Source organism: Chrysochloris asiatica, unplaced genomic scaffold (genome assembly GCF_000296735.1).
Source record: "Chrysochloris asiatica unplaced genomic scaffold, ChrAsi1.0 scaffold00323, whole genome shotgun sequence".
NCBI lineage: Eukaryota > Metazoa > Chordata > Mammalia > Afrosoricida > Chrysochloridae > Chrysochloris > Chrysochloris asiatica.
In genome coordinates, this window is record NW_006408841.1 from 953,356 (window position 1) to 962,882 (window position 9,527).

General features: G+C 40.2%; 1 pseudogene; it reads right to left on the bottom strand.

Moving 5' to 3' along the window:
- Window positions 1–2,489: 2,489 nt before the first annotated feature.
- On the bottom strand, window positions 2,490–3,417 carry LOC102828625 (annotated as a pseudogene).
- Window positions 3,418–9,527: the final 6,110 nt, after the last annotated feature.

A 9,527-nucleotide genomic window follows, 5' to 3' on the forward strand; every position in this document is an offset into this window, starting at 1 on the left:
GGTTTTGGTATGAGGGTTATGCTTGCTTCATAAAATGTATTAGGAAGTTTTCCATCCTCCTCTATTTTTTGGAATAATTTGAGTAGAATTGGTGAGAGCAGGGTTTTGTTTTTATAACCACCTTTTGTGGTTGGGTAGAGGTTTTCCGTTACTAAAACTAAGAATTTCAGAAATAGTGAAAATTCTCTTGAAGGAGATTACCTCCAACTTTGGACTTCCAGAGTGTCCAAAGTGACAATGGAGCAGCAAACACCTACAGAAAAAAATGGAAATTGCATTCAACATGGAGGTAACCTTACCCCTTCCAGCCTGGAGATCATATTCTGCTCAGAACATGGAGAGACGGACCTGAAAACCAATTAGAAAAAAGTGGACTGGACCTTGGAAAGTCCTTCTAGCCACCCCATCAGCTGTCAAGTTAGCTGAACTCAAAACTTGGACCCAATGGGACTCTCATAAAACATTATTCCTTTCATCGGGATGAAAACATTTGGGTCTATTTAGCTAAGAGTGTAATAAATATATCTGATTTGTTTTACCTTTCAGGAGGGCATCCAGAAGTCCTGAATAGAATCTATTAAACTACTTGTCCTCTCTCAGCCATATAAACGCCTAGAACAGAACAGTGTAAATTGCTTAATGATTTAAGCCAATGTACAACTAGAGGAGGCAATGTTATAGCATGACTAACAGCCCCCATTTAAACTAGGTATCTGCTAAGTCCTTTCAGCCCCATGTCATCCTGCCCCCCTTTTCCCTCTCCCACCTCACCCTATGGAAAAATAATAAATAAACTTCTTACAGAAAAACTGCTAAGGTCAGAATGACCCAAGGACACTTGAACAAACAGGATAAAAAGTTATCACATACAAGATAAGGGTTTATTGGTGGGTTTACTTCCACTTATAGGATAAGGGTCTGCTGGAATTTTCCACCCCAGGTAACAAGACAAGTCTGTTTGTTTTAACCACTCTGTGTTTTTGTATAAAACTTTGTTCCCCTCCTCACTTGGGGGTCAGAGTGATTTGGGCTTGAGCAGACACTCTGGCCACCAGCAATAAACTTTGCTCTTTAAGATTTTCGAGTTGAGTTCTTTTTGATTCACGCTGCCACAACACTGCATTTGTCTCACAAAATATTTGTCATTTCATTCAGCGTAATGTCCTCCAGGTTCATGTACATTATAAAGTGTTTCCCATATTCATCATTACTCATCAAGATTGCATAGTATTCTATTGTGTGTATGTACCAAAGTTTGTTTATCCACTCTTCCATTGATGGGTTCTTTTGCTGTCTCTATCTCCTTGCTATTGTAAATAATGTGATAATGAACATTGGCATGCATACATCTACTTGTGTCCTGCCTTGTATTTCTTGTATATATGTACCAAGTAGAGGGATTGCTGGATAATAAATTATTACTATTTCTACCTTTCTGAGGAAATGCCTTAGCATTTTCCAGAGTGGTTGACACATTTTAGAGTCCCACCAGCATTGAGGAGGGTCCCAGTCTCTCCACACCTTCACCAGTATTTGTTGTTTTCTGTGTTTTGAACTTCCCTGTTAATGCTGATGTGAGATGATATCTCATTGTTGTTTTGATTTGCATCTAATGGCTAGTGATTGTGAACATTTCTTCATAGGTTTGTTGGCTGCCTGAATGTCTTTCTTGGTGAAGTGTCTGTTCATGTCCTGTGTCTATTTTTAATTAGGTTGTTTGTATTATTATTTTTTTCACCATCCAAGACAATTTTATTTACTCACACCAACAAATCCAAAAGATTGTGCTGCAGCTCTGAGCTGTTCTTGCCCTGCCCACAGTTCACAGACCTCTACTTATAACACTGGGCATTACTTGTCCTTCACTCAGAATATCACCCCTCCCCTCCTGAACTATGTTACAGATAGGGAAACTGAGGCACAAATGAACAAAGAGTGAGTCACATGGAGAGGTGAGGACCAGCACTCGAGTTTGAAGGCAGTATGATTCCTGTGGTTGTCACCACATATGAGTCAGTGGTTGGCTGGCCCCTTGGTGATGCCCCATAGGTAGTAGGACAAGAAATTCAAAGTTCATTTTGCTAAAAGCCCCTGCAGACTATAGTTACCTTTCTACCACATCTGTGGAGCTCCAAAGCTTTGGGGGTGGAGGTGAAGCAAGCCCTGAACAACATATGTAGGTGGAGAGTCAACTTTAATAGCATTCCTTCAAAGGATTTAATTGTCAAACAAACAAAAAGCATCTCCTCCCAGGCAGTAACACCCAGCAGCATTTATTTCAGATGGCCAAAGGGCAGGATGCTCTGTCCCAGGGCCTGCACAGTCCTGAAGAAGCTGGAGTCCTAAGGTCCAGTGCAACCTAAAGAGCCCCAGAGTCTGGAAAGGATGCAGGAATGGTGGCAGCAGCAGCGGTGGCAGTGGCAACAACTCCAACTAGCTCACATGTCAGAATCTAAGCATGGTGACTCCAGCCAGCACAAAACAAGATCTCAGGAACAGCTTCTGTCCTCATGGTTCCCAAGGATCATTTTTCTGTACAGCTTCTACTACTCCTCTTTGAATGTGTCCTTGAATGTGGTGTCTCTTCAGACCACCATCCCATAAGTAGGTCCACGAGTTCTCCTTGCCTGGCAACGGCAGATTTCACGCTGTTTGCAAACTGGACAGCATCTTCATCAGTCTCCCTGGTCATGGGTGGTAGGTACCAAACACTGCAGACAAAGTGGTCATCAACCTCAGCAGGTATGTCACCATCCCATATTTGCTACTGTTCCAGAAGGCATCACCAAACTGAGGGTCAGACTTGATAAAACAGGGTAAACTATGGCTTCAGTTTCAGAACTTTCCTTTTTGAACAGCATCACTGATGTATTATTAATGTAGGTTCCTTCTGGGAAAAGGATAGGCAGGTAGCTTTTCTCTGTACATACTCAGTCAGTCTTTAGTCACCAAGTGGCAATCTTTCACTTGAGAGTTCTCAAACTAGACTAAAGGACAGGCCTTCACCATGGCTCTCTGAATTACACCCATGAGTTCTCTGTGCCCTTGACCCACTGTGGCATAGTAGCCATCACTGGCCAAAATGATCATATCAATAGGAGAAGTATGATTGGCCATACAGATTCCACTGTCTGGTAGGTGATGTTAGTGCTCACACACAGATCTGGTAACACCTTAAACCTCCCATTTGGCAAGTACCCCATCATGGGTGTGCCCACCACAAGAAGGCTAATCCCCATGAAAGCAAGAGCTATCCTGAGTGGCAGAATGAAGCAATAGCAAATTAGCACTTCTAACCCCCATAAAACTGTGAGCCTCAGGCTGATATAATGGAAGTTATAAGTGGTTCTGCTCAGCAGGTTCCAGCTACTCAGCTGAGAATATCTTTGTCACTTCATCATTCATAATGGTTTCCATTCCTTTCTGGCAAAAGTAGAAAATTTCAGAAAGCTCAAACTCTGCAGTGTTATCCAGAGCCTTACTACTCCCACTTCAATGATTTTCTTTGATCTTTCTTCTAGTGAAGTGGGATCTTTTTCAATGATTCCGTTGGTATAGAGCTTGTAAAGTTGGTGGTTCTTCTCCTTGGCTCCCCTCTCCATCTTCAAGGTGTTTTTTATTATTGTTGTTAGGTGCCATCTAGTTGGTACTAACTCATGGAGACCCCATGCACAACAGAACAAAACACTGCCTGATCCTGGGCCAACCTCATAATCATTGTTACATTTGAGCCCATCCACGTCGTTGGGGGTCTTCTAACATACTAGTATTGATAGATTTGTCTTCAAGCTCACTAATTTGAGCTTCCATTACTTTAAATATACTTCTTTGCACTTTCAATGTAGTTATTGTCCATTTCTGAATTTTTACTATTAATCATCTGGATTTCTAATTGTAGTTTTTTTATTATTTCAAAATTACATTTATTTTGTCTGTTTATTCTTGTAGTTTTCCCTAAATTCTTCTCAAAAATTTTTCTGTGTTCTCCTTGCTTTCCTCCATCTTCCCATCAATCTGTTGAAGATACCTAAATATCACTTTTTAAGATTCTTTTTCAGTTAGTTTCATTACCTTTTCTTCCTCTAAAACATTTTCCGACTCTGCTTCTTGGTCATTTGTTTGAGCCATTCTTTTTTTTTTTTTAATGGTTAGATAAATTTTATTATATCACCAACAGGTCTTAGGAATCACTAGGCTTTGTTTTCATAGCTGGATAGCTTTTATATCTTACTCACTGGCCTGTTGGATGGTTCCTTTTTCAGACACATAGATACCATCCAAAATTTTTTGGATATCCTTGTTTTTAACTGTTGTGGCTTGCTGAATTAAAGCAGCTGAAATTGATACAAGTTCAATGTCACTTCCTTCAAGAATTAATTCATCTTTCTGGATTTGAGATAGTGAACAAGCAACACCTGCCCTCATCTGAACCCTAGGGATTTATTTTTCACCCAAGAAGTTTCGGATTTCAACAAGAGATCCACTCTTTTGGATAGCAACATTGATGGGAAAGTGAACATACACAGACCTTATCTTGTAACAGAAGCCCAGTGTAACATCCTTGATCATATTCTGCACATAACTACAGATATCGATTTCCACACCATTTGTCAATGCAAAGCCTCTTCTTTTTCTTTCCAAGGAAACTAAATTCTACATTGCTGTAATTGAAATCCCTCTGCAAGATTCCTCTGGGGCCCCTCACAATAACCATGCAGTCCTTTAGACTAACGTCAACATTCTATGGAATGTTGACAGACTGGTTGTTGAGAATTGTCTTCAGTCTTGCTGTTTGAGCCATTCTTTATTGTTTCTTCATGTGAGCTGAAGTTGTTTGTTGTCTTGAGGCTTTGTGGGTTGTCCCATTTGTATTTAATTGATGATTGTATGTTGATTTGTTCTTAGGCTCTCACCAACTGTCTCCTTTCCTGTTGTCTGTGTGACTGCTCTGCAGGGCCACCTTCAGTTACCAAAGCTGCGCACAAGGTGATTGTATCACATTTGGCCATTTACAAGTCAGTTTCTGTCTCTTGCTATTCCTATTTAGTTTCTGGTCTAAGCAAGCACTCAATTCACTTCTCTAAACTTTCCTTTGAAGTTCAGGGTTCCAGAATTTTCATCTGTGTCTATTTTATTTGGTCACTTGTATCTTTGTTGTCAAAGGTTCATGTAATGCATCTGTCCAGTCTGACATCTTGCTGGAAGTCATGGATGATGTTTCTGATATTATCCCAGAACTCTTCTGGTCTTTAATCATTAGTGTTTCATACATCAAATCTGCTCTTGAGATGGTGTCTAAATTCAGGCGGGATATATTCAAGGTCATATTTTTACTTTTGTGAACTTGTTTTAATTTTCTTTAGCTTGATTATGAGCAACTGATGGTCTGTTTCCCTGTCTGTCCCTGGCTTTGTTTTGACATGATATTGAGTTTCTCCATGTCTCCTCCCACTGATGTAGTCAATTTGATTTCTGTGTATTCCTTCTGGTGAGGTCCATGTGTACAGTTGTCTTTTACATATTGTTGAAAAAGATATTTGCAATGAATAAGTCATTGGTCTTGAAATATTCTGTCATGTGATCGCCAGGATCATTCATATCACCATTCCATATTTTCTAACCAGCAATCCTTCCTGCTTGTTTCAAACTTTTACGTTCCAATTACCAGTAATTATCAATGGATCTTGAGTGCATATTTGATCAATTTCAGATTGAAGAAGTCGGTAGAATTCTTTAATTTTATCATCACTGGCTTTAGTGGTTGGTGAGTAAATTTGAATAATAGTGGTATTAGCTAGTCTTCCTTTTGAGCCTATCACAGACAGCAATGTACTTCAATGTTGCTGTTGCTTCATGCCATTGTGTTGGTTCTGACTCATAACAACACTGTATAGGATTTCTGAGGAGCAGCTGTTCAAACCAACCCTGTGTCCAGTGTCTATCCTGCAGTGCCTCACAAGTACTTCAGTAAAGATCATGAAATGCTCTTTTGGACACTGAATGAAATGTCATTCCCAGTATAGTAAACCATATGATTATTGGATTATAAATGGCCAATATAAGTCTATTTCAGCTCACTAATACCTAGGATATTGATCTTTCTGCATTCCATTTCATTTTTTATAACTTCCAATTTTCCTAGATTCATACTTTGTTCCAATTATTAATGAATGTTTGTGGCTGTTTCGTCTCATTTTGAGTTGTGCTACATCAGAAAATGAAGGTTCCAAAAGATTTGCTCCATTCATATCAGTATGGTGAACTCAGGCAGTTTTTCCCCAGTTGTATTTTGAATGTCTTCCAACCTTAGGGGCTTATCTTCTGGCATTATATCTGATAATGTTCCACTGTTATTCACAAGGTTCTCAGTGACTAATCATTCAGAAGTGGTCTGCCTCAACTTCTTCCTAGTCTGTCTTAGTCTGGAAGCTCTGCTGAATCCTGTCCACCATGGGTGATCCTGCTGGTATTGAAAATTCCGGCGGCATAACTTGCAGCATCACAGAACCATACAAGCCACTGCAGTACAACAAACTGACAGATGAGTGGTAGCAACGGATGGATGGAGAAACAAAATGTGGTATATACATACAATGGAATATTACACAGGCATAAAAAGGAATAGAGTTCTGATACATGTTGTGATATGAACGTACCTTGAAAACATTACGCTAAGTGAAATAAACCAGACATAAATGGGCAAATATTGTATTAATGTATTTATATGAGAGCTGGTGCTGTTGTTATTATGTGCTGTCAAGTGAGTTCCGACTCACAGCAACTCTGTATAGGGTTTCAGAGAAGCAGCTGGTGGATTCGAACTGCAGACCTTGTGACGATTCTCAGTCCAGTGCTGATCTTTCAGTGCCATAACCAGAGTCCTATATGAGATCAAGAGTAGGTAAATTCATTAAAACAGAAAGTAAAATAGAAGTTACCAATAGTGTGTTTGGGTATAGCATTTCTATTTGGGATGAAAAAAAAATAAAGATCTAGAAATAGATAGTGGTGATGGTTACCGAACATTATGAATGTACTGGATGCTAATGAATTGTACACTAAAAACTGGTTAAAACAGTAACTTTTAACATGCTCTATTTTAATACACAAGTGTGGAGGCTTTGGGTGCAGCTTCTAGTAGCTTCTGTAGACATGGGTTCGAGCTGTGGTTTGAATACTTGAACTTTTTCTTCAGATGCTCAAGTCTACTCACTAGATGACTGAACCTAGATTACTCAGGTAAACTAATCAATGAATGATTGTGTGCAGGGGAGTGGTGTGTGTGAAAAGCAAGAACCAGTGGAGGGAGTCCTGGAAGCAGAGACAGCCAACCCTCACCTTGGGTCACTCTATTTTTCCTAGTCATTTCCACACACCCCCAAGCTATAAATAGGAGCATTCTCCCTCTCAAAGAGAAGGTTAAGGTAAAAGTGTCCCCATGATGCTTTAGAGGTACTAGTCAAGCATGGAGGGGTTCTGGTGGAGTAACCATTAATAATGACAGTTGATGAAATATCTTTCAGAGCCCAGGCTCTGGACCAGGTGTTTTATGGATATTATTTCTTAGTTGTACAGTAGTTAAACAGCTTGACCTCTAACCAAAAGATTAGTGGTTGGAAACCACCAGTCACTCTATTAGTAAAAGATGTGGCAGTTTTCTTCCGTAAAAATGTACAGTCTTGGAAAGCCCACATGGCAGCTCTTCTCTGTGCCTTAGGGTTGCTATGAATTGGAATTGACTCAACAACAATGGGTAATCCATTAGGAGGAGATAGTGGTGGTTCCATGGTTGTAGTCTTGCTTTCCATGCAGGAAACCATGTTCCATTCCCAGCCAATACACCTCATGTGCAGCCACCACCCATCTGTCAGTGGAGGCTTGTGTGTTACTATGATACTGCTCAGGTTTCAGTAAAGCAGAAGACTAAGGTGGACTAGGAAGAAAGGTCTGTTAACCTATTTCTGAAATTCAGTCAGTGAAAACTCTGTGGATCAGATCTGCAGTGGTCCATTCCTTTCCAAACTCCAAACAAAGTCAGTTCTGACTTATGGAGAACTCACTTATTATAGTGTAAAAATTCATAGGATTTTCTTGACTGTAATCATCACAGAAGTAGATCCCAGGCTTTCTCCCACAGTGCCACTGAGTGGGTTTGAACTAAACATTTAGGCTAGTAGTTGAGTACCACCCAGGGATCCGATTATCCTTTTATAGATGAAGACACTGAGATCAAGATCATTCAGTTCCAGAACCCTCGATGGCTTCAGGTTCTGCATGGTGTGTTGTTCCCCTTTTAGTCCCCCGAACTTGCTTGTCTTCTCTCTGTGCTTAACTGTGCTGGACTCTTGCTGGTAGCAGACCTTTGCACATTGCTGTTTCCTCTCATTAGAACTCCCTTTTCCCCCTTCTCATCTCTTGACCCCTTCCCTTGACTAGAATGTGCTTGCTCTTTGGGTCCCTATTTAGATGTCATTTCCAGAAGTTTTTCCTCCTTCCCAGCTGGTAGGTCATCTCCAAGCTACCTAGTGCTTGAACATCTTCATCTTGGCATCTATTACAGTATACAGTAATGGCCTGGTTAGGGCTGGGACTAAATATCACATTTATGGTTATGTCTCCATCACATAGCACATAAAGCATGGAATGCCTTGGTTTAGATGGGGTAGAGTAGGGTTCAAATTCAGGCCTCTCTGATATCAGTGTCTTCTTAAAACTAAGGAGTTTTGAGGTTTCATGGGAACAAGGAAGGCAATAATTCCAGTACAGCTACTTCCACTGATTGAGACCTGTCACAATTTCCTAGTGCTGCTGTAACACAAATGAATGGCTTTGAAGAACAGAAATTTATTTTCTCCCAGCTCTGAAAGCTAGAGTTCAAATCAGGGTCTCAGCCATGCCAGTTCTTTCCTTGTTGATATTCCTGGGTGCTCCTTGGCTCCTTGGTTTGTAGATGATCCTCAAATGGCATCTGTCTTCCCCATGTATCTCTGCTTTTAATATGCTTTTTATAACTCAGAAGTGATTAGACTTAAAACCTACCCTATTCTAGTATAGAGTCCTGGTTTGGTGCTATGGGTTAATGTGCTGGACTGCAAGGTCAGTTTGAACTGCAAGGTTGGTGGATCAAGCTCACCAGCTGCTCCTCAGAAACTCTATACAGGGTCACTATGAGTCAGACCAATTTGACAGTACTTAACAATAACAACAACAACAACAGCAACAACATTCTAGTATAGTTAATATAACAAAGAAAACTTTCCAATATGAGTAGAATTATGTTTACAGATATTCGGGTTAGGATTCCAACATATATTGGAGGGACATAATTCAGTGTATAACAACATCCTGCCTTGTGTTCCTCATAGTTAAACTATATCTATTTGAATGGCATAAGGGTGCAGGTGTATTATTGTCGATGGGTGTCATGTGACTGATAGCAACCCCATATGACAGAGTAGAAATGCCCTATAGTGGATGTGTACAACTCATTGATTATCTCTACTGGCCCAGCATCTATTCCACCTTCC